Below are 27,447 nucleotides of genomic sequence, written 5' to 3' on the forward strand. Positions count from 1 at the left end.
TCTTTCTTTCTTTCTTTCTTTCTTTCTTTCTTTCTTTCTTTCTTTCTAAATCAGCACTGCTCATTTCATGGAGGTTATTGAAAAAGCTTCCATGAATATAGTCCCTCAGTCACCTGCCTTTAGATTGCAGGTGAGTACCAAGTGTAGCAACCAAAGTTATCAATTTGCACATCAAGATAAATTTCAAAAGGATTGAATACCTAATGTTCAAAGAAAGAAAAAAAAAGGAAGGAAGGAGAGAAGGAAGCAAGGAAAAAAGGAAGGAAGGAAGAAAGGAAGGAAAGGACCAAGAGGAACCTAACATTCCCCTCAGCTTGCTTAAACTTTAGAAAGCCTCCTTCCCTACTCTAGACCACTGATATTTCTTTTCTTAGAATATTTTCTTTAGAAAACTTTTAATTGTAAATCCACCCTCTGCTCCTTTGAGATGTAAATCCTTTTTTTTTTTAAGTTTATTTATTTATTCATTTGTTTAATTTTTGGCTGCATTGAGTCTTCGCTGCTGCATGCAGGCTTTCTCTAGTTGCAGTGAGCGGGGGTTACTCTTTGTTGTGAGACGCAGGCTTCTCATTGTGGTGGCTTCTCTTGGTGCAGAGCACAGGCTCTAGGTGCATGGGCTTCAGTAGTTGTGGCTCGCCTCTTGCCAGCTTTATTGTTCATGAATCTTTCTAAAGACCTGGGAACCATCCCTTTGAAATGTAATCATCAAGGAAGATCGTTGCTATATCTCCCAGATTCTGTGGTAGGAGCCTAACTTACTTTGACACCTTGATCCAAGTTGTAAAACTACCTCCTGTCATGAAAGTAAGAAAAAGTTTACCTTCGTTTTGGGTAAGGATGATTAGCAAATGCAGACGGCCCAGGATCCTCCCATTCCAGCTCTTAAACACACTTCAGCTGTTTGTTTCAGTGGAGATGATCATCTCTTCCCTATCACAATAGCCTTGAATAAAGTCAGCCTTGCTTTTTTTTTTTTTTTTTTTTTTGCGGTACGCCGGCCTCTCACTGTTATGGCCTCTCCCGTTGCGGAGCACAGGCTCCAGACGCGCAGGCTCAGTGGCCATAGATCACGGGCCTAGCCGCTCCATGGCATGTGGGATCTTCCCGGACCAGGGCATGAACCCGTGTCCCCTGCATCAGCAGGCGGACTCTCAACCCCTGCACCACCAGGGAAGCCCCAGCCTTGCTTTTTAACCTTGGCAGGTACAACTTTTACTTTGGCATTTGGAAGGAAGTAGAAAGGAAAGGAAGAGACAGAGACAGAGAGAGAGAATAAAAGAAAAATCATTCCTTTTTGGACATGGGAAAAATTTTCCTAAGTATGAATTAAAGTTCTGAAGCAAAAAAGCAGAAGTTTGATATACTTCAACACATAGAATTATTTTGTATCATAATAAGCAAACAAACAAATGTAAGCTAAATTACAAACCAAAGCGGTAAAAAATTTGCACTTCATATCACAGACAGAAGGCAAATATCCCTAACATAAAAAAGAACTCCTAAAATTCAAAACGACCCCAACATGACAGAAAAATTGGTGAAAGGAGCAAATAATCACATCACATTAGAAAAACATTAAAAAAAATACATATGAGAAAGTGCTCAATTTTTCCATAATAACAGAAATGCAAAATAAAATTCTATTAACATACTTTTACACATTTATCAATTTTTTCTTTTAAGTATCCAAACTTTGGCAGCATACTCTATTGTCATTCTCTTTCTCTGTGTGTTTGTCTATATTTCCTTTGATACAATTTTTTTGAGCATGTAAAACAAACATAAATTATCAAAGTCAGTACTGTGTAACAAAGATTGCTATGAGGGTTCTCAATTCTGTCTCTGCCTGCTACACTTTTCTCTTTCCACTTCCATTGTAAGCATTTGTATTCATTTTTATTTACCCTTCTAGCTTTTCTTTTAACAAATATATATGTATATGAGTCTATGTACATATACACATCCCCCTCTCTCTTTTTTGTGAAAAAGTAGCACAAAATATTTGTTGCTCTGCACATTTTCCTATTCCCTTTACAATCCTACCTGTAGATCATTCCAAGTCATTGTAGAGATTTTTAAGTGTACAAAGTTTTGCCATATGTTGAACCATGAATTTTTCAGCTAGTCCTATGTTTACCCACATTTGGATTGTTTCCAAACTTCTATAATTACAAATTATACCACAATAAATAATCAAATGCAAGAACTTTTTCATAATTTTGGTAATGTTTCCTAGAAGCGGGTTTGCTGGGTGAAAAGCTAAATACATGTATGATTTTTCTAAAAACTTCTAAATTCCTCTCTATCAGGATTGTACCATTTTTCACTCTGACTGGCAATGTATTGGAGAGCTTGTCTCCCTCCTAGCCTCCACCAACATAGTATATCGTCAAACATTTCCATTTGGGCCCATCTGTTAGATGGTGAGTGGCACCTCTGAGTAGTGTTAATTTGTATTGCTCCTATTATAAGTGAGGTTCACCTCATGCTGCCCAGCTTTCACATCAATTTTTAGATGAAGAATTCTTCTCATTCACTGAGATAACAAACAAAATAGGATGATAATTTCCTCCATTCTAACACCTCCTTATATTTGTGTATATACACTCTACGTACACACTCTATCTTTGGAGAGGGCAGACATTGGTTTATTATTCTAATCTTAAAAGCAAACAAACAAACTAAAAATTCCTTTATTGGCCCTATTACCCCTTCTAGGTATATCCCTACTTTTCTGCTTTATAAAATAACTTTAAAAAAAATTGTCTACATTCCCTATCTTCACTTCCTCTCCCTCTGAAGTTCGCTCTTGTCCCTTCACTAGACCTGATCTTGTCAATGTTCCCAATGTCCTCCATGTTGCTAAATCCAAAAATCAATCTGGCGCCTTTCCTGTTTGACCTATCAGCACTTTTTGACATAATTGATCACACCCTCTCCTTGAAACACTGTCTTTGCTTCCAAGAAAGCATGACTTACTTATTTTCTTTTTTATAAGATGTTCTTTTTTCACCTCCAGAGGTGATATTTTTCTCAACTCTTAATTCTTAATTCTGAAGTGTTCTAAGGCTCAGTCTTTGAACTTCTTCCATTCTCTCCTGACTTTTGATGATCTCATCGTTTTATGGCTTTGAAAACTAGCTCTATGATGATTAGTTACCAAGAGAAGCAGTAAGCAGGGCTAACAGACAAACAGACTCTGGCTATACATGACTATCCATTAGTCCTTGAAACAAATAGTTAACTTTGTGTCTTAGTTTCCTTATTGTAAAATGTTGATAATAAAAGTACCTTTCTAATAGGAAATTTGTATGAAATAAATATAATGAATATAATAACAAAAACAGCTCCTGGCATCTAATCAGTGCAATATAAACATTAATTCATACTATTACTATAGTTTCAGGGCAATTCTCTCCTCCCAAAATGGCAGACTAGTATATTTAGTTGCTTTTTGAACACCTAAACTTTGTTATTTTATTCCAAACTTAACATATACGGAATACTCTTGATTTTATGACTCAAACCTATCCTCACAGTCTTTCCCTTTTCTCACAGACTTCCCTAAAGGGGAATTCTATTCTTTCAGGTGAACAAGACTTCCTCTCACATTCCAAATGTGATATGTCAGCAAATCCTTTTGAATTTGCCTTCAAACTGAATCAACAACCTGGCCATTTCTTACCACCTCCGTTGCTACCACTCTAGTTGGAAAGAGCTTATCCCTTATCTGGATTCTTGCTCTTGACTATCTCTCTGCTTCTGCCCTTGACCCTCTTTAACATATGTTTCCACACAGCAGCCAGAGTGATTGAGAATATATATGATCTCTTCTTCTGTTTAAAATACTCCCATGAGTTCCCAACTCAAAAAGCCAAACTCATTGTCATGGCTCACAAGATCACAGAGACTATGCTGCCACATGCCTGACCCCTCAGTCTATGACTCCCACTGACCCCACTCCAGCCAGACCCGACGTTCTGCCTCAGAGTATTTTTTTCTTGTTAGTCTCTCTGGCATGCTCCCTCCATAGACATCAACATGGCCTTACTTTCCCATTATCTTAAATTCTTTACTCAGAAATCAGCTTAATGAAGAGGTCTTCCCTCATCATGCTATTTAACATTAAGTTCCATCCTCTACCACCTCTGTACTTCTATCTCTAATACTTGTTTTATGTCTCTCATTAGCACTTTTAGCATCTTATATACTTTACTGATTTTTCTCATCTGTTTTATGTCTTTCTCTTACTAGAATGTAGATTCCATGGGGACTCCTAATTTTCCCCCATTTTTAAATCCTCTGTAACAGAACAGTGCCTGGCAAAAAGACATTTGTAAATATTAACTGAACAAATTAATGAATTAAGTAGACCATTGATTGCAAAAATTATAATTTTTGTAGACCTTTATATATTTGAAAGGCAATTTTCCAGAAAGAAATCAAAGAATGGTATACAGAATTTGTTCATATTCATATTTAATAAATTAAATAGAGAAAAGAAAATAAAGGGGTGTTTCAGTCTCTGTCTATATACTACATATATAATTATACACATTCTAATTGTATGTGTCTTATTTTACATGTGTTTATAATTGAAAAATTATTTAATATTGTGTCTAAAGAGCTCAAAAATAAGTCAAAAACAATCCTCCCATACAGAAACCACTGTTTATATTTTAGCATGTACTTCTAATATAGTTTATATATATTTAAATATATATTTAAATATATAATATATATATAATATATATATAATATATATATAAATATATATATAAATATATATATAAATATATATATATATTTTTTAGGGAAATTTGAAATATTTATAAATGCATCAATCCTCATTGTAATTAAATAGTATATCCAATTTTGTCAGACATTGTGCTGGATACTTCCACAGCCTATTTCATATTTATCCATCTTTTACACACGAAAAGCTATAGTTCCTTAAAAAGCTTAAAATCGAATTACCATATGACCCAGCAATCCCACTACTGGGTATATACCCAGAGAAAAACCATAATTCAAAAAGACACATGCATCCAATGTTCAATGCAACACTATTTACAATAGCCAGGTCATGGAAGCAACCTAAATGTCCATCGACAGATGAATGGATAAAGAAGATGTAGTACATATATACAATGGAATATTACTCAGCCATAAAAAGGAACAAAATTGGGTCATTTGTAGAGACATAGATTGACCTAGAGACTGTCATACAGAGTGAAGTAAGTCAGAAACAGAAAAAGAAATATTGTATATTGACCCATATATGTGGAATCTAGAAAAATGGTACAGATGAACCAGTTTGCAAGGCAGAAATAGAGACACAGATGTAGAGAACAAACATATGGACCTCAAGGTGGGAAAGTTGGGGGGATGGTGGTGCCTGGATGAATTCAGAGATTGGGATTGACATATATACACAAATATGTATAAAATAGATAACTAATAAGAACCCACTGTATAAAAAGTAAAATAAAATAATTTTTTTAAAAGCCAAAAAAACAAAACTATACTCTATCACCTTCTTGAATTTAGATGAGACCAAGTGATTAGGTCTGTTCAATGAAATATCAGCAGAAAAAATGAACTTCATGTTCATGATGAAAAAAGGAAATGCCCTTCAGATTCCCCTGCTTTGGGCTTTATGGAGTTGATGCAGCCACAATAGAAGTAGTCTGGATATCTGAGTCAGCATATGGAGAGCAGATGCCCAGGGTTGCCCAGCCTGCTGTAGGGTCTCCAGAGAGTGAGAAATAAACTTATGTTAGTTTATTAAGAATTGCAGGTTGCTTGTTTTTTTCCCTTGTTATTCCTTTCTGACTAACACATGCATGATGGTATTTTCCCAAATTTCTAGTTATTTTTCTACATAATTATCTTAACTCTCACATATCATTCTCCCATAGATGCTTTAAAATCAAAAAGTTAATAAGGTAATAAAAGCAAATGATGAAACTTACCAGCTTAAGCTACTTGTTTCTGGTTTGCTTAACAGTTTTTTCTTACACTAGAGAAGTTATTAGCTCTCATTTTTAATTCTGATCTATTGCCCCTTGTATGAAATATATTTTGGATTTTCAAATAGAATCTAAAATATTTATTCCACCTTTCTATGTGACAATATTGAGAGATCTCCTTGGGTATAAAGTAGCACTCTCACTTTGTTTCCCAACTAAAGGAATGTATGCTAATTTGGAACAATCATTATTAATGGCCACAGTGATCCACTTGCAAAGAGGATTATGGCTTGGCTAAATCAATTTCTTCTTCTACCTTAATTTGATGTAAATTCTTTCCAATGAGACAAGATATTTCTAGCATTATAGTACAAAATCAACAGAAAAGGAGATGAAGTAAAAAAGCCAAAGAGATGTACTAGACCAGGGCTAGGGTAGTGATTTTGAAGGATGTAAAGTATGACAGAAGTGTTATCTTAGCTGTGCTGAATAAAGAAAGTGATTGGGGAAGAAAGCCAAAAAAAAAAAAGTTATTTATATACACACACATTTTTGCATCTCCATCTCCCACTAGTGGAATTTGATTAATTCAAGTAAATAATTATTTTGAAACTAACTTTGACTTCCTGATTAGATCCTTTGATCAAGATAGTGATCTGAGATCTGGATACATTTCATATAATATGAGTCTCCTACCCCTTTTCTTCTATTAATGGTTCAAACCAATTTTTTTATGACCTGTTGCTTTGTTTCATTTGTCTTGCTCAAAATAGTTTTGTAATAAGTACATTTGCAATTTCCCAAATTAACCTTAATTTTCTCTTTATCTTTCTCAAACTCACATTTTCTATTTCAAATTATATCCTTAGATAGAAAAGGAATCAGATAATTATCACCTAGAATTCTAAAATTCATTGTCAGAAATCAGACATTCTGATAACTGATTCGATCTTATGCTTACTGTATAGGGAAAATAAATAGTTTTCAGTTTATTATATGACACTGTTGAAGTTTTAGAGTTGTGGTTCTGTTCTCTAGAGAGAAAATAGTTTGACATTACTAAAATTCAATTATTAAAAAATTAAAGCAAATCAAGTTTGTCATAAGCAGTTCAAACAAATTCAGTTTGCTTTGATAAATTTGGTTCTAGTTTTGATCAAATAAAAATGTGACACTACTTTACCAGGAATCATAAAAATGTAAAACAGTTTTGTCTTCAGAAAATATCTCAGAGACAGTTAAAAGATACCTTAGTGAAACACAATTTATATTGTATCTTAATTTTATAGCCTAAAGGGAGAAGTTGACATACAGATTATATGAATAACTATCTCCACTTCCAGAGTAGTTCAATATTTCTTTCTCAAAAGAATAAAGCTTTTCTCTTACTGCCTCACCCTGGGAAAATGGTGATAAACACTATTACACTTGCCAAAACATAACACACATGTCTGTAGTTCTATCACACCTAGTAGACAATGTACAAAACAAATGAGAGATAAAAATATAAAGATGCATGTACTAAACCAGCTTTTAAACAAATGCAAATACATTCAAAAATCTAAAACTATTTTCATTAGCAAAATTGGTAATAGTTAAGAAAAAGCAATTCCTGTTTTAGTAAGAATGTAGAAAAATTTAAAAGCCTCAGGCAGTTAGTACAAGGGCAAATTTTTAGATTTTCAAAAATGTGTTTACATATAACAAAAAATCATTTTGCACATGTATTGACTCAGAAATTCTACATGGAGAAGTTTATCCTCAGAGGAAATAGTTATGTATTGTAGAAATATTCTGAAGCTAGGAGGCTTAACAAAGTTGTTTATTATCAAGAATGTTTGAAAAAAAACTAAATAGATTTAAACAAAAAAACAAGAATAAGTAATCATTAAAATATAAGAGAATATATTCCTATGATGTAAGACCTTACTTTATTAATGTTACATTGTAGAGGAATATTTTCTCTCTTGGAAAGACTTTCCTATTAAATCAAAGAATAAGCCATAATGTTATTATTCTTTATATGGACATATATATATATATATATATATATATATGGATATATCTATATATATCTATATACACACACACAAAGAGTGATTGTACAAATCTGAAGTTTATATGATCTATTATTGATAAGATTATCTCTGGTGTTTGCATTATGAGTTATTTTAATTTTCTTTTTTTAGTGTTTATCTTAATTTTCTACTATTGCAGGTTAATTGGAGCCTTTGCTCCAAGTCATCCTCATCACTCCATGGCTTAAACTCATGGAAAAGTTACCATTTTGAGTGGTTCTGTTCCCCATCGCATTAACAGAGAAGATTACATGGAAAATTATTGCACTGGCTCTTCAAGGTATACCCAGAAGTTAGACATGGACAAGGCAGGTCTCACAACTATTGCTAACTTTAAAGGACATGGATACAAGCCATTCTATCCTGAATTTGCTTACAAGAATGAACACTGGAGGTACTGCGAACAGTATTTGGTATATGGCTGCTTTGATTTAAAGAAACAGAGAGCATATAAATAAAGGTTTTTCTTTTCTTCTTGATGAGAACTGTCTTCCTTGTGGAATTACACAGAAGTTAGCTGTTTCCTATCCAAATAATAGATTTTCTTTTGGGCTGGATAAATGTCTCCAACAACATGGAAGGAGAGAGACAAGACTTCAGAAGGACACAAGGCATCTGAATGCATTGGAAACAGAATATTTTCCCAACAAAGAAGCTAGTGATGCAAGGAAAAATGTGGTCACGTTCAAGATATAGAACCCAAAGCAGCTGAGGTGAATATAAGAACTCAATGGCAATGGAAGAACTACAGGTGGTAGAGAGTGTGTGGTACACAGATATCAAAAGATAGGGCAGAAGAAGAAGAAGAACAGTTTAAAGGGAAGAAAGAAAAAAATAGGAGATCAATTGGTACTTGAATATTTGAGCAAGCACCACAAATCTAGAAATAATAGTAATAAATATCTAATCAATCATGAAGTATATAAGAGGGCTCCAACATATCCTACCATTGACAATAACTCTACAAAAGGTGAGATAAATTTATCCAGTAGAATCAATAACAAAAAGTAGAACCTCATAAAATGGGCAAATGAAACAGATTTAGACACCAAATTAGCTCATAGATAAGAGAGGAAAATATCAAATCACCTGAGAGTTTGCTCACACCTATAATTCATATTGATATATTTAATTTGACTACTTTTATACATGATGGGTCCATAAATAAACCTAAAGGGTTCTTTGTCTTTAAAAATCCAATGTAAGTAGCTTACTTTAACATAGTTTTTAAGAAAAAGATCAGTGAACCTAGATGGATTCAGCTGATCCTAGAGTAAGACCATCCTTCACGCCTAAAATTCTCCTATCCACCAGTCAAAGGAAGCACAGAATTAAGCGTTAACTGAGGCAGTTTGACTTAACTTACATGAAATTCATTCTCATAGAGAGATGCATGAGAAATGTAGCTAATGTGAATTCCCTTTGGAAATGAATTATTTTCGTGGCTAATTATTTGTCTCCTGGAAAGACTGCAGGCAGCTTTGAGTGCCATGTGACTCCCACAGGGAAACATTTATTAGGGACAAGGACACAAGATGATAATGACATGCAGGCATCAGTCCTAGAAACGCAGTGTTTTAGATACATGGTCTAATATGGTTGGCAGTAAAAATATAAATGTTTTTATGTGGAAAGAAAATTGGGAAAGTTAGACTATTTGATGTTACTAAAAAGAGTCTCAGGCTGGTATTGAGTAATATGATGATTATGGCTAAAATATTATTAGGAATTATAATGCCATCTAAATAGAAGAGTCATTCCAAATTCACCACTTGGAAAGACTGTATTCATCTAATTAGGAATTTTAGGGCTTTATTCACACAATAAAAACACATGAAATGCATGAATAAGACTGTTAGTCATGATATATTTTAGCTTCTGAGAGACTTTAGCAGGAATGAGGACACCAAGGAAAGTGTTAAATTCAAATTAAGGTAATTAAGAGTTACAAAGGATTACTTATTTTTACACTTTATTAAAGTTACAGTCTTCCAGTGCCCAAATCCCTCCTTGGAATATTACTTTATATTTTCTGGATGTTCTCTTATGTAACAATGACTCTTGCTGGTCATTGTTACTAACACAACATAGCAAAGAGTCGATTTTCTAAAATCTGTCCATTAGAATGCTTAAGAAACAGTAGGTTTTTTTTTTAAAAAAAACCAGTTGACTTTCTACTGAAAGACAGTATAGTTAGCATATTTTTAAGGAAAATTTAGTTCTCAAGGTCTAATATTTCACTAGTCTTAGGAAAAGCACAAACTATCACTGATGAACCTATATGTTGGTCACTATTATGCAATAGTGGTCAAAGAGTTGTGGGGTTTTTTTTGTTGTTTGTTTTTTTTTTTTTTTTTACTAGCCATTTAATGCACTCTAGTGTTGCTGAGTTTCTTGTATCAGAACTATGGGGCATTTTTTTGCCAACTATATGCTATTAGTGTAGAAAAACATCATTGAGTGATGCTCAACTGTTGCTTTTTCTGGCTTACAGGGTATGTAATCAGTAACCTCATAAACTGGTGTTTTTTTGGGTTTTTTGCGGTAAGCGGGTCTCTCACTGTTGTGGCCTCTCCTGTTGCGGAGCACAGGCTCTGGATGCGCAGGCTCAGCGGCCATGGCCTACGGTCCTAGCCACTCCACGGCATGTGGGATCTTCCCGGACTGAGTCACGAACCCGTGTCACCTGCATCGGCAGGCGGACTCTCAACCACTGCACCACCAGGGAAGCCCTAAACTTGTGTTTTTGAATAACACTTTCAGAGATATTCAATAATTTGAAGACTCAATCAAGAGAGTACTACAAGATATTCAATATATTTTTCAATATCTGAGAGTTGAAACCCAGCACCGATTATTCATAATGATAGAATACTTATTGATGAAAAGACAAGGAGGCCACAAGAAAAATTTGATCTAAAAGTGTCTATGTCCTTTAGTAGCTCTTTAAAGGAAATATGGAGACTTTTCTATTCTCAGCTTGCTCAAATATACCCCCACCCTCACACTGCAAATTCTCAATTCTAAACCCAAAGAAAATATACAGATGGAAAATAAGCATATAAAATACTTAACATCACATGTCATTAGAAATTGTAAATTAAAGCAATAAGATACCACTATACTACACACCTATTAGAAAGGTTAAAATCTAAAACAATGACAACACCAAATGCTGGTGAGGAAGTGAAACAATGGGAATTCTCATTCATTGTTGGTGGAAATGCAAAATGGTACAGCCACTTTAGAAGTTAGTTAGTTATGTACAGAGCTAAAGATACTCTTACCATACAATCCAGCAATCACATTCCTAAGTATTTACTCAAATGAGCTGAAAACGTCCACTCAAAATTATGCACACAAATATTTATAGTAGCTTTATTCATAATTGGCCAAATTTGGAAACAACCAAGATATCCTTCAATAGGTGAATGGGTAAATGAACTGAGGCATAGTCATACTATGGGATATTATTTAATGATAAAAATAAATAAGACATCAAACCATAGAAAGGCACAGAGGGAACTTAAATGTATATTGCTAGGGGAAAGAAGTAAATCTGAAAAAGCTGCATGCCATATGATTCCTATTACATGACTTTCAGAAAAGGAAAATCTTCAGAGACAGTAAATAGATCAGTGCTTGCCAGGGGTCTGAGAAGAGTGGGAGGATGTTGCATAAGCACAGGAGATTTTTATGGTGGTGAAATCATTCTTTATGATACTGTTATGTTGGATGCTTACCATTATACTGTCATCAAAATCCATAAAATGTACAATACAAAAATTGTACCCTATTACAAATCTTGGACTTTAGTTAATAACATATTGGTTCATCATTTGTGATAAATATACCACACAAATGCAAGTTGTCAATAATAGAGGAAACTGTGAGGGGATGGCAGGTAGTTGGAGGAGCAGAGGGGTATTTGGGAACTCTGTAGTTTCTGCTTAATTTTTCTATAAATCTAAAACTGCTCAAACATATATAGTCAATTAATTTAACAAATTCACTTTGAGGATTTTGAATTAGAGATGAAACTCTTAGGGAGATAAGCTCAACAGATTCTACAGTCCAGATCCATTCCTGCTACTCTTGGGTAAGTCATTTCATGACATTTTCCCTCAGTTTTCTAATACCTACCACATAATGTTGTTGAGGATTACAACCAGAACAGTGATAGTATACAATAAGTTTATTATTTTTATGCAATCACTATCCATGAAAGACTGTGAAACTGAAGTAGAACAAGAGCGTGGTATGGCTATGGGGAGAAACTTGCCACAGATATGAGATTCCAGAAAGTACAATCCTGGTTTCAAATGTAGGTCCCCACAGTGAAAGTCACAAGAGCAGCTGTTGGTAAGCATTGCTCTATAATTGGTTAATTTCTCACATGGACATGTCTATTTATTTTTTTCATGTAGTGTCTGTAAAGACTATCAATTCACTCAGTTAATTTTGGGAAGTCCATGAAGTAATAGTAACTACTGGAATTTATTCAGCACGTTTTTGGTTGTCAGGCACTGTTCTAAGAGTTTTACATTTTATTTATATTTTTTTTGCGATACGCGGGCCTCTCCCGTTGCGGAGCACAGGCTCCGTACGTGCAGGCTCAGCGGCCACAGCTCACGGGTCCACCCGCTCCGCGGCATGTGGGATCTTCCCGGACCGGGGCACGAACCCGTGTCCCCTGCATCGGCAGGCGGACTCTCAACCACTGCGCCACCAAGGAAGCCCAGAGTTTTACATTTTAATTAATACTTACATAAAAATTAGGTAGGTATGGCTATTCTTTTAATTTCACAGAAGTGTAACTGAGGCTAGTTGATTTAACTTGCTCATGGTCACACAGCAAATAAGTAAAAACAGAAATTTGAACCTAAGCACCTGATTCTAAAATCTGAATTTTTTACCAGCATGTTATGTTGACACCTTTATAATATATATGTTCTATATATACATTTTTATTTGTTTGCTTGTTTCCTGTTCTACCATAAGATTTTAACCTTACTCCATACTTATTAATTTTGTGTCCTTAAGCAATTTTATTGGCCTCCTTGGGGACAATGATATTAACAACATCACAGGGTTTTGTAAGGATTAATGACCTAATACACGTAAAGGGCTTTGAAAAGTACTTGAGATAGAAAAAGGACATAATACATGTTATGTTTCTTATATTTTCGTTATTACTCAATTGTTTTGTTATCATCTCAGTACACCTTTATTATTGACTATACCAATAACAAACTTTAAAATTTTATATCTTTATTATATATATCAAAATATTTTGTATATATTCACAATATTTGATAATGTCTTACGGCCATTAACAATCTCTACTTTACATAGAAATAGGTCTATGATCACTAGCAATAAGGTTTTGAGTAGAGAAGTTCTATCATCAGAGACGAGTAAGAAATTTGGCATAGCGCCTGGTCCATAGTAGGCTCTTGATAAATATTTGATGAACTAATAAATAAATAGCACTCAATACGATAGTACCTTACCAGAGAACAAACATAGGAAATGACAGTACCAACCCTAATACCATGGTTAACCACAAGCACAGGAGGAAGTTCAGCCCAACTGAACAAACATCATATAATTAGATCTAATACACTTAGTAAATTCATACATCTTGCAGGGGTCCAAAGAAGTTCCTAGGGAAAAAATGGTGGAAGAGTCACAAAGAAGGTAAAACTTAGATTAAATTTGACAGGTTAATAGAATTTACTGAGGAGCAAGATGCTCCATTCATTGTCATGTGCCTTATAAATAAAAGCATCACCAAATAGTGCTAGAATTAGTATATACTGAATAATGATTAAATATCCTTTCTTTCTATATTATGATCTATTTAATATATTACATAAAGTTCATGTAGACAAATGTAAATTCATACATACCTGACAAAGTTTTACTCAACCATTGCTGCAATAATGCTGCCTAACAAGTCACTGCAAATTTCAGTGGCTTAGAATGCTCTTCCATTTACTAGATGGGATGTTTCCTGATTCATGAATCATTGAATAAAGCCAATTATATCTTCAATTTAAAGAAAAAATCATTGGCTTAAACAGCACACATTTCTTCTGCTCCCCTGAGTAGAGAACAATTTTGGTTAAGCTCATCTAGGCTGCATTCTGCTGGTGGCTCTACCTCAAGATGTGAGCAAACAGGCTTGGCTCTGAGGTCTGGGTTGGATTTAGACCTGCTCTGATTTTCTCTCATACCTCTTAGCCCAGTGTCAACTGAGGAAATGCTTCCCATGGAGAATGATAGGAAGTCAAGAGGTCAATCCAAAGACCTCTGTTTCTGTTAGAGCCAATAACTTGCCTTAGGTCAAAGTAAGTCAGTCATGTGGCCAAATTCAAGTTCAATGGCACATTGAAAAGTCCTCCACTCTCTTCAGTGCACCAGAAGAAGCATGAACTTCAATCCAATAATCATAAGTGCACCTATATTGCCAGTTTGAAGAATGAAAAGGAAAGAAACTGTCAGTCTTCCTTAGGAAGGAACGGTCAACTCTGAATTAGCAATAAGCAAAACACATTTAGTCAACTAAGAAAAAAATAGAGGGTTGGAGAAATTGGAGACCCAGAAGTAAGCCAAATGTTTTACTCTAGGAAGCACATTTGGGACACTGTCTGTTCTTGGAGTAAAAACGTGTAAGAATTGTAACAGGAGGTCAGAGCATCAGGCAAAGAAAACCTGGACTAGTAGTTAGTTGGGCTCCAATATCATGGCAACAAAATCCAGAACTTGGGATTCTTCCTAAACAGAAATGTGCACCCCTTCTCTTAAATTATAGTTACCTATTTGAACATAGTTTGTAACGTCAAAAATCACTGCTGTTTGCTTTGTAATAATGTAATTTTATTTCATGTGATAGGCAAAATTCTGAGATGACATACACCTATTTATAATCTCCCTGTGTGTGTGGTGGAAACTATAACTTGCTTCTAACCATCTAAACATGGCAAATGTGAAGGGATTTTGATAATGTAATCAAAGTCTCTAATCGGTTTACTTTAGGTGAATCAAAGTGAGATTATCTTGGGTGGGCCTGTCCTAATGGGCTCTTAATAGAGAGTCTAAAAGAGTCTAAAAGCAAAACACCAGAGAGTCTCCTCCCCCTCCCCTCTCTTTCTTTCTCTGTGTGTTTTTGTGTGTGTGTCTGTATTTGACTGCTAGCTTTGAAGAAGCAATATACAATGAGATATAATAAATTCTGCCAACAACATGAGGGAGATTGGAGAGAGATCCTTCCCTAGCTGTGCCTTCAGTTGAGAACACAGCTTGCCTGACACTTTGAGTGCAGACCTGCTGAGAGCCTGAGCAGTGGACCCAGCCAGGCTGTACTCCTGACTCATGGAAACTGTGAATAAAAACTGTGTGTTGTTTTAAGCTCCTGAGTTTGTAACAGTTTCTCATGCAGCAAAAGAACGGTTTATACATTACATGTAAATAAAGCAACATGACAATATAATGACTCAATAAGCATTTAGTAATGGGCATCTGATTAAAGGAACCATTCATTCCATTTGGGGATCACACACATGAAAGGAGACCCAAATCCACGGTTTCAGAGTAAAGCCTGGATGGTTGTTCTGTCTACCTGGTGAAGCTACTTGATCTTTTCAAAAATGCACTTAGTAAGATTCCTTTACATATCAGTATTAATATGATTAATACTCAAAATGACATAAGACAAGCATTATCCTTTGCTTAAGTGCAAATTGATTTGTATTATCACCTTCAACAAGGACCTCCTTATACAGTTTATGTTGTATATGTAATGTTGACACAATGTAAAAAAAGAAACTTATTTTAATGTACATCAGATATATTGAGAGGAAAAAGTTGAAGGGCTGAATATTGTTGTGTTTCCACTACCAACATCACCCCACTCTTCCATTAGTTCCAAATGTCATGTCACTGGTCAGATTTCCTGGAAAGCAGACACTGAGACAAAATGTGGATGCAGGAAGAGTCTTGTAGAGTGCTCTTGTGATCAAAACCTGTGGAAGGAGAGGAATCAGGATAGATGAGGCAGAACAGTTTTGCAATGTAATGTCAACAAAAAGCTCTGCTGCTCCCATGGTAAGCTCTAAAGCTGAGATGACACTTTAGAGATGTCCTAAGCTGGGACCAAGGGTCCAACCTCTGTCTCCCCTACAGAGACCATTCATTGGATACTGGCCACACAGGGAAGGCTATCAGCTGAGGGCTGACATCTGGCAGCACATATAGTAGCTGGAGGAGAAGTCCTTCAGTCCTATAGGGGACGGAAGGAGCATTACCACATTTGTGATATATCATTCAATATTTGATTATCTTTTAGATTAAATACATTAAGCTGGGAATGGTGAGTAAATACATTAAGCTGGGAATGGTGAGTACAAGGTAAATCAGTGATTTTTTTTTCTAAAACTAAGGCAAAACAACTATTTTTCTTCTTCTCTTTTCCTTTGATTTTCCCATTGATAAAATGAGAATAATAGGAGATATGCCCCTGATTGACCTCATGGTTATGTTCTTTGGATTTAAAAAAGAAAGAAAGAAAGAAAAATGCTAACAAACCAAAAAACTAACGGTTTTTGAAGGAGACATAATAAATCTAAATTATGCAGAATTAACAGTCATACATTGCTATTAAAATGACATATTTAAAATGGCAGACTTAACTTCTTGTACACCAATTTGCAATTGGGAATTAACTCCTTTGCGAATTTGTAACATCAGGGTTCTAGCTAAATCCTGGACAGCCTTGCATTTCTGAATACCATTACTGATCTCTGGACACTGAGTGAAAGAAAATGCAGTGGCAGCCACGAAATGTGTAGTGTGGCAGTCACAGTGAAAGTGATCAAGAGCCTTGTCTTTCACCTTGAGCCTTATACTTCTGTCCTGCGAGGTTTAACACCTCACCTCCAGACTCAGTAAAGTCCCAAGTGACTGTGAATTGACATCACAAACACACCTCCAAATTTAACAAGGGAGAAAAAAAGGAGGAAAACTGGGGGTGGGAGGAGGGAAATGCGATCAGCAACTTTTGAGTTAAGATGAAAGAACAAGGAAAATTTTGACGAAGTCATTTTAAAAGGTCATTAAGGAAAGAAACAAAACAAAACACAACTCTCCTGTAACTGAAGATCAGTCTGCCGGGGGAGAGCTCAGTTGTGTCCAGATAAAGTACTATCATACTTTACCTTAATGAACTCTGTGCTGACAAGGTTTTTATGACAAATTTTGTGCTCTCAGCAACTTCAAATCTATGAGATTTGGAGCTCCATTTAAAGCCATATCTGGCCCTGTCATGTCTGTGTGACAAGTTCTCACAGTCCTCATCTGGGTCACTAAATGGAGATCCCATGATAGAGAAAGCCGACATCCCATCCATCTTGCTTTGCATGAGTGCGTTTCTGTCAGGCAAACTACATAACAATGTTAGTTTTATATGCTCTCCAGAAATGCAGCCATGAATTGGTTTCCAGTAGCCTGAACAGAAGCAAACTGAAAGCATCAATTTAGAAGTGTGTTGTTCCCCTACACTGGAAAAAAAGGAAAAAAAGCCAGCAATCACTTCAACCCTATATCATATGATACTTCAAAGATTTGTATACCTTTTTTTTTTTTTTTTAAGGAAAGGTTAATTGTTTTCCCTTGTTTGAAATAAGAAAAAACATATCATGGAAATAAAGAAATTATTTAAGAGTAAGCGGTAAAAACAGTTCATTGTGTAGTTAATTAAATTGTATTAACATTTCACTTCCATTGCTCAAAGGAAAAAAATATATATTGCCAGCAGTTAAAATGGAAAAGATTTCATCTCAGAGTTGTGGCAGTCTTTGTGCAATGATTTGTTTTTTTTCTAATTTTTTCTATCTTTGCCTTATTTGTAACATGGGTTATTTGATTTTCTTTAATGCAATGTTTATAAAACAAAACAAACAAACCCCTCTGATCTCAGTGTTTTCTCAGAAGATCTGAAACATCTCACAGTAAGTGTACAAGTTGAATCTCTAGGACTCCATAAAACATTCTGCAGTTTTAATAAAAGTTATATTGCTCTAAGTAACTCCTAAATGATATGTAAATCAAATTAAAGGTGGCATTGTCATCTATGCAACAAAAGTGAGTAATGCACATAATTTTTTTAAAAAGCATCAAGAAGATCGCAAAGTCTGATGTGTTACTTCATCATTATGGTACCCAAGGGAAGCCAGAAGAAATTTCCTAGACCCTTATGAAGCCTGGAAATAACAAACAGAGTATAACCCAGGTAGGTTCAACTACAACTGCTTATTAAAGATGAGCTTAGAATAGATTATAAAGTTACTGGCCTCAAATACCAATAAAAAGAACAATGATTGAAAAGGATAGAATGATAAGCTACACTTTACTATTAAAAAAAAAAAAAGTAACTACTGTATCAAAAAGGACAGGGTTGAAATGCCTAAGACTTTGAAATTCCTTTTAGGAATAATATATTTTCCCCCAAGATTTTCTCCAACATACATTTTGTTATAATCCTTCCTGACCTCTTGCCCATTGAGGTGCTGGTATCTGCAGAGGAAATTTCATAGAAAGGATCCCCCTGAAATGAAGGAACAACTTACTTTTGTCCTTCACGGATATAAACTATATTGAAAACAATTTTACGTTGCTCAGCAGCATTTAATACACCAAAATAAAACCCCACTCTTCATCTGCCTCTTAAAAGCAATAAAATTGAATTTCTTAAAATGGCTTCTCATATCTATTTAGTTTAGATTAAATGTAGGTTAAAGTGTAATCTTTCTGTAATCTGATCACATGTTCCAACAAATAGGATAGCTAGGGGCAGGACATGAAATAGAAAATTCCATATTGTTCTAAGCATGTTCATATCTGGACTCTGAAGCAGAAAGTCCCCAGTGGTTTCCAGTGCCAGCCTTTCATCTTCCAAAACATACCGTATCTCTGAGTGAACTCCCTCTGAACTCCACTTGTCAAAGTAATGGCGAAATAGCAACATCACATAAACAAAACAAGAGGCTGCATTGCTGCTATTGTTAGCATCATTAAAAATTAAGTATGGCTGATTTGAACAAATATTTAAAGCCGACAATTCCATTCTTTGCAATGGTTTACCTCTAACGCGGAGAGCTGTTTTTAAAATATTCTTCAAGAAGTAAGGTTTCTCTTTTGATAAACCGTAGTTTATTCCCTTTGTCCTATGGTTATAGTTCTGTTTTACTTCACAGACCATTTTGTCTATGAGACTTGGAATTTCCTTTAACATATCACATTAAAGCATACAACATAAAATCTCATAAAATACAAAAACTAACATTATTTCTTTACAAAATATCTGTTAGAAGTTATATGTGTATTAAAAATACTTAGATACATAAAAATTGTTTGCGTGAAACTCCTAATTAGATTCTGAAATATCAAGAAAATCACATCAGATTTAGCTTAAATGTTGAAACAAGTGTTCCATATAGATCTGTAAAAAAGCATACTGGAAACACCTGAAAAAGCCTATCTCTCAGAGGTTAGTTTTGAGGTTCTCTTGCTTATAATGTGGTTTGCAGTACCTCATGTTTATAGCCCTATTACTGGTCCTGTTTTCTGAAGAAAAATTAAACTTAGTCACTTCTGACAAATTAGAACAAGGGCTCCATGTCAAGTTTTATGTATTCTACTCTCTCTATCTCCATTAAATATGGATAGTTTATTCCTACTATGCTATAAATATCAGTAAAGTTAAAATGTTAGAATCCTGGAGGCATTTGCAGTTTGACAATTTAAAAAAACATGCCTGCAGTCAGTGGCATGAAAGTACAGTCATGAAATCTGAGTTTATACGTTCATTGTCAAAACTGGGGTGATTTTGTGGCCTCCCAACAACTATCTGCATAGTCATGTGATTGGGCCTTGTGTTCTTTTGGCCAATATAGAAAGAAAAATATAATATAGAAAGAAAAATTCTCAAATAAACACAGATTTTATAAGTGACAGATATATAACTGACACTAAAGTGATTAGAGACTACATATGTTTTTTCTTAGAATAGTATTTTTCTTTTTTTTGAAGCTTTAAATATGCCATAGATTTTTTTAAACTTTTAATTTTATATTGGGGTATATTTGATTAACAATGTTGTGTTAGTTTCTGATGTACAGCAAAATGATTCAGTTATACATACACATGTATCTATTCTTTTTCAAATTCTTCTCCAATTTAGATTGTCACATAATATTGAGCAGAGTTCCCTGTGCTGTACAGTAGGTCCTTGTTGGTTATCCATTTTAAATACAGCAGTGTGTACTTGTCAATCCCAAACTCCCTATCAGTCCCCTTCTCCCTTCACCCTTGGTAACCCATAAGTTGGCTGAATGGATACAAAAACAAGACCCATATATATGCTGTCTACAAGCGACCCACTTCTGACCTAGGGACACATACAGAGTGAAATTGAGGGGATAGAAAAATGTATTCCATACAAATGGAAATCAAAAAAAAAGCTGCAGTAGCAATACTCATATCAGACAAAACAGACATTAAGATAAAGAGTGTTATAAGAGACAAAGAAGGACACTACATAATGATCAAGGGATCAATCCAAGAAGAAGATATAACAATTGTAAATATTTATGCACCCAAAATAGGATGATCTCAGTACATAAGGCAAATATTGTTCAACCAAATATATGACTTTGCTTCACATTCTATTCTCCAGTGTTCTCCAGGTCATAAATTGCACCCTGCTTTTTCCCTTTTTGTTTTTGCACATTCCTTTTCCTCTCTTTGGAATTTTCTTCCTCTACATTTATTCTGATAAAACCCTGCTCATACTTCATTTCACAGGTTAGATTTCACTTTCGTTAGGAAGCCATTGACAGACCCACCTAAGAGCAAGGAAGGTGCAACCTCCTTTGCCCCCAGGACAGAGGATCCTTCTCTTATCTGAACACATTCACACAATGTCATTTGAGGACCAAGACACCATTGACTGTATTCATTGCTGTCAGATTCTCAGCACACGATACTGTGTCTGGCATAAGGTGGGTTCTTTACTGACTGAATAAGTACTATTCTATGCATCTACAGTCCCGTATTTTATCACTCTCTCCTTTGTGCTACATGCTCTAGTCATTTGGAGCCACTTGTCATCCATCAATGTTCTGTGCTCTCTCCTATCTCCAGGCCTTAATTCCTTTGCCCAGCATTTCCTTCCATTTTTCATCTCTTGCCCCACAATCTGGCTACTTCTTACTACCCTTCAGGATTCAACTCAGCTATGACTTTATCTCGGAAGGTAGTCATAATTTTTCATCAACCCATTGTTGACAAGGATGCTTGTCTCAGTGTCTTCTTGTTATACTCAATCAAACATCATAGAGATAATACTATATTGGAATAATCCAAAATTTCTGACTCCCCAACTTGATTGACCTATCTTACGGGCAAAGGTGTTAACTTACTTCTCTAAATCCCCTATGTAATAAATGCATGGAAGAAGTTCAAATACTTAGAAGTTCAAAGGGATTTACTTGGATTTAAAAAGCCTTGAGTCCAGACTCCAAAATTTACTTCTTACTGTATAAGATTATATCTTTGGCAAATGACAATATTTCCAAACTTTATTTTTGTTATTGTTGAAATGAGAAAGATAATACTGATGGGTCTGTAGATAAGCATCTCCTCTCCCCTGACATCATGCTTCCCTGTGGATAGATTTCATCTGGAGTAGCAAGGTTCATCTCTCCCCACCCCTCACTCACTCATCCCTATGGAGGAAGTGACCTATCTGGGTGATAATTGTAGGGTTATGTTTATTTTATCATTCTTACTCCTGCTGACATGTATGCTCCACACTTCAGTATGAGACTGTGTAGGTAAGGTTGTGTGCTTCACAAGTAAAGAGTGAGCAAGCCCCTTTAGTCCCAGGCCTAAATCTACATTCACCGATAGGATTTCTTCTTTATAACAAAAAAATATTTTATCTTCATCTTTTTACCAATATCTGTGAAAACTCTTCAGGTAAAGATATTATTACTGAATTAGCAGTACAACAAATTTGGGGTGAGGATAATACTTTTGAAAAAAATGAGGTTGCAAGGTTGAGCAGGTGGGACACATTTACTATGACACAGACCTGAGATCGTTTCTGCAAATCCCAAGCAAGTCCACAAAGGGAGTTACACATCAGACAGAAATGGCTAGGCCTTTGCTCAGGCATGGCTGCTGTCTGCTCTGCAGAGTGCCAACTTGGTTCCAAAGCAGAAGCACATGCAGGCCTGAATCAGCCAATACTTGGGACTGGCATCTTGCGAGATTTCTCATAGCTGGGTAGTGTGCAGCCTGTGCTGGTTTGAAGCAGACTTTGAGTAGTGCATTTGTGTTTCTCCCACAACATTTCCCTTCAGTCCTTGTTTGTGGACTATAGGTTCTATGAATGCAGGTATTATTTTTTCATTCACTGCTTTATCTCCAGTTTCTTTAAAAGTGTCAAGTATGAATAGGAGTTAGGGAAATATTTGTTGAATGAATGAATGAATTTGTCTGATTTCTATATCCATCTCTCATTTTATTCCAAATGTTGGCAAAGACAAAGGATGTGATTTACTGGATCTGCTTGAATTCTACCATGTACATGGCTTATCTCTTAGTATTCTGGAAGGATCATATTCAATAAAATATTTTACTTTATATTAAAAATTTCAAAGCCTTGCACAAATGTCCAAAATAAATACTATTTAATTTTATTGCCATTTTAAATTTACTTTCTGTTCTTTCCTTTTTTTGCTTTTTTAAATTAAGGTATAATTGACCTATATCATATTGTATTAGTTTTAGTTGTACAACATAGTGGTTTTATATATGTATATGTTGTGAAATTATTACTAGAATAAGTTTAGTTAACATCCATCACCTCACATAGTTACAAATATTTTTCTTGTGATGAGAACTTTTAAGATCTTCTCTCCTAGCAACTTTCAAATATACAATCCAGTATTAACTAGAGTCATCATGCTATACACTAGAACCTTGGGATTTATTTATTTCCTTTTGTTTTCATATTAATTGCTGCTTTTAATTCATATCATCTAGTTTAAAGAGTGTCTATTTTTGTTTTCATTTTATTCCTCACAACCCTAACACTTCATACTCATTTATTATGACTTCCAAAATAAAATAATGGCAGTGCTACATGAAGAAAGACAGATTAAATTCAAATTAGGAACTATTTTCTAGAAGAACTTATATAAAATATTTTTTGTATGAAAATTTTGAAGCCAGTAGCTATAGTGTAATGTGAAAAATGTAAATTTGTCACTGATAGTCAAAATTAATTCTCTGTCTTCCACTCAAAACACACGTTACCTACTATTATTCTATTCTTTCTAAGAGGCATCAAAAACCTCCTTGGACTCAGCCTTGACTGCTGGACACTTTTTCAACTGGTGATCATTCTGGGCAATCTAAGTTACCACAACCATGACCTTGCTTACCTATGACTTCCTTTTCAGGAAATTTAGACTTTTTCAGTTACCTCTCATGCCTCATCTCTTAAATATCTCCCAGTCATACTATCTAAATATATAGAAAGACCCTAGGAAAACATGACATAAAAAGTACTAATTGCAGCAACTTTTTAGGAATATTTAATCTGTGGATCATCCTGTATTCATTCTTTTTCTGTATTTTCAAATTTAATTCTCACAACACTCGCGTGAGCTCGGTATATAATTAATATTCCCCTGATTTTACAAAACAGAGAAAAAGAAAGGAAAAAGAATAGCAAATGTCCCAGACTACACAGCTACCAGGAAGAGGAGTGAATATATATTAACAGAAGCAAAATGACCCCAGAGTGCACCTTCCTCATCAGAATGCTAGACTGCCAAGCTAGGTATTACTGTTTTTGTTTTGTTTTGTTTTGGTTTTAATATAGCACTAATTAGGTCACCTGCTCTAAAACTTTTAATAGCTCTTAATTTTAAGTAAAAAATGCATTAACCTGACATTCAAATTGGTCTACAGTGGTACAAACTTTTTCATTTTATCTTCTATCCATTCTTCTCACTCACATTTTTCTCAACTACCCAAATAGTCAACTAATCATCTCACTCCTATATTTTAATGTCACTTGTCACTTTTATCAGCTATATATCATTTTACCAGTCAAATTTTATCCATCTTTCCAAAACAAATTTAAAAAATTATAAATTCCTCTTAGTTCTTTTTCCAAGGTGCTCCTGTGATACATGCACTTTTATTACATGCATTGCACATCCTGTTGTATAGTGATGGATACCAAAGTTCTATTTTAGAATGTAAACTCGGTCCTCCCTTGAAAAGGAGGCTGTGTCACAGTCAGATTCTTAATTCTCACAGCTGTCAGCACAGTGACTTTTACATAGAATGTCTCATAAATTATTACTGAATTGATAGAAATGGAAAATTAATTCCATTGCTACCAATAAGGAAAGGATACACTGAGAATGAAGTTATAGTTGATTATTTTGTTAACTATATTCTCTACCTGATTTGATATTAAATTTTCACTGAATTTTCTATATATGCATATATTGCTTTCTAAATAAAATGTGTTTAGAATTTTCACTCTAATTCTATAAAGCTGCCTTTACAGAAGAGCAGAAGGAATTATTGGCATGGTACTCTTTGCATTTTTTAGCATCAACTTTAGATATTATTTACCTCTACAAAAAGAAAAGGGCTGGCACCATATAAAAAACTCAAATCTGCTGTCATAACTATTGTCATAGGTCCCTTTCTTGCTTCAAAATGGCAGCAGAAAAGCTGTGTGTAGAACAGAATCCCGAAATGTGGGAGCTTGCCCAGGAGACCCATTGTCCTTTCTGTCAGACTAAAAATGAAACAAAAGGCAGCACAGGCAGTTGGCTAAAGATCTGACTGCCAAAAGTAATAAATAAAATGTTTAATGGTATGTCTTTTTCAAATGAGAATGTCTTGATACTCCACAAAAGAGACATGTTAATTCTAACATACAGTGAATTGTGTATAGTAGCAGCAAGTTTCTTGATAGATGTGAAGAATTAAATTAAGTTCTCAGATAATAAGTCTTAGAAAATATGTGGAAAGACATGGTGCAAGAGGGGAAACTAGCCTTTGTTTCCAAAATGTACCCAGTGTTATTCCAAATCTAATTTAAAATTTAGCATTGAAGGATAAGAGGATTGATGTGCTAAAGTAGAAGAAACATAGGTTTGAAACCTGACAGAAGTGGATTAGAATCCTGGTTCTGGCACTTCATAATTGGGAGATATTGTCTTAACACTTTACTTTCTAGTCTTAAATTTCTTAATTTGTAAAATGAAGATAAATTAAATATCTTGTACTTATGTTATAGCTATTGGAGATAGTCCTGATGTCTGAAATATAGATGTTTGTCAAATGATAACTACTTCTGTTAATAATGTTATTGCCATATATGTAAAGTATCAGTAAGAATAATAGCAAAGGACATAAAAATTCTGAAATATAGCTCATGGAAATGGAGCAGAGAATTTAGGACCCCACTAAAAGTTCCCTCCAAGTTGAAAATAAACAGTGCCATCTTCTTTTCTCTGGTCCTCAGAGGCTCACTCTCTGCTGAGTGGAATTATGCCCTCAATATAAAAATTGAAGTAAGAGAACAAACAAAAAACATACAAATGGGAGATAAATAAACACTTTGACAGGAGTCAAATTTCTTTTTTTTCCCTAGTTATTTCTAATTTCTCATTCTTTGAGATAATTACCTATTGGTGTCCACCTCACTAAGAAGCCACAGTGGTTATTATAACAAAGGAGAATGGCAACTGTCTTTCCAGTTCTAATTTTAATCTGGGATAAAGACGAATACCTGCCTATACTTATTAGCTTTTATTTTTAACAAATCACCCTGTAACATATTCATTAATTCACTTTTCTTTCTACTAGAATCTACCAAGTATATTCTACATGCAAGCTGCTGTATTTTATATCGACTTGGGATTTGTTCTTAAGAAACCAAAATGTGGGGGGACCTTGAAGATGGCGGAAGAGTAAGACGCGGAGATCACCTTCCTCCCCACAGATACACCAGAAATACATCTACACGTGGAACAACTCCTACAGAACACCTACTGAAGGCTGGCAGAAGACCTCAGGCCTCCCAAAAGGCAAGAAACTCCCCATGTACCTGGGTGGGTAGGGCAAAAGAAAAAACAGAGACAAAAGAATAGGGACAGCACCTGCACCAGTGGGAGGGAGCTGTGAAGGAGGAAAAGTTTCCACACACTAGGAAGCCCCTACGCGGGCGGAGACTGCGGGAAGCGGAGGGGGGAGCTTCGGGGCCGTGGAGGAGTGCACAGCAACAGGGGTGCGGAGGGCAAAGCGGGGAGATTCCCGCACAGAGGATCGGTGCCGATTGGCACTCACCAGCCCGAGAGGCTTGTCTGCTCACCCGCCGGGGCGGGTGGGGCTGCGAGCTGAGGCTCTGGTTTCGGTCGGAGCGCAGGGAGAGGACTGGGGTTGGCGGCTTGAACATAGCCTGAAGGGGTTACTGCACCACGGCTAGCCGGGAGGGAGTCCGGGGAAAAGTCTGCACCTGCCGAAGAGGCAAGAGACTTTTCCTTCCCTCTTTGTTTCCTGGTGCGTGGGGAGAAAGGTTTAAGAGCGCTGCTTAAAGGAACTCCAGAGACGGGCGTGAGCCGTGGCTAAAAGCGCGGACCCCAGAGATGCGCGCGAGCCGCGGCTAACAGCATGGACCCCAGGGACGGGCGGGAGACGCTAAGGCTGCTGCTGCCACCACCAAGGGTCCTGTGTGCGAGCACAGGTCACTATCCACACCCCTCTTCCAGGGAGCCTGTGCAGCCCGCCACTGCCAGGTTCCCGGGATCCAGGGACAACTTCCCCGGGAGAACGCACGGGCCTCAGGCTGGTGCAACGTCACGCCGCCGGCCTCTGCCGCACGCACACACTGCCCCTCCCTCCCCCCGGCCTGAGTGCGCCAGAGCCCCAGAATCAGCGGCTCCTTTAACCCCGTCCTATCTCCCAGCAGCCTCAGAAACAGCGGATTAAAGCTCCACAATCAACTTGAGGTACCCTGCATCTGTGGAATACATGAATAGAAAACGAATCATCCCAAATTGAGGAGGTGGGCTTCAAGAGCAAGATCTATGATTTTTTCCCCTTTTCCTCTTTTTGTGAATGTGTATGTGATGCTTCTGTGTGAGATCTTGTCTGTATAGCTTTGCTTCCACCATTTGTTCTAGGTTTCTATCTGTCCATATTTTTTTTTAATTTTTTCTTAATTAATTTTAATAACTTTATTATACTTTACCTTCTTTCTTTCTTTCTTTCTTTCTTTCTTTCTTTCTTTCTTTCTT

This window comes from Aethalodelphis obliquidens, unplaced genomic scaffold (genome assembly GCF_003676395.1).
Source record: "Aethalodelphis obliquidens isolate GAN/ISIS:26980383/991018 unplaced genomic scaffold, ASM367639v1 scaffold16, whole genome shotgun sequence".
NCBI classification, from domain to species: Eukaryota; Metazoa; Chordata; class Mammalia; order Artiodactyla; family Delphinidae; genus Aethalodelphis; species Aethalodelphis obliquidens.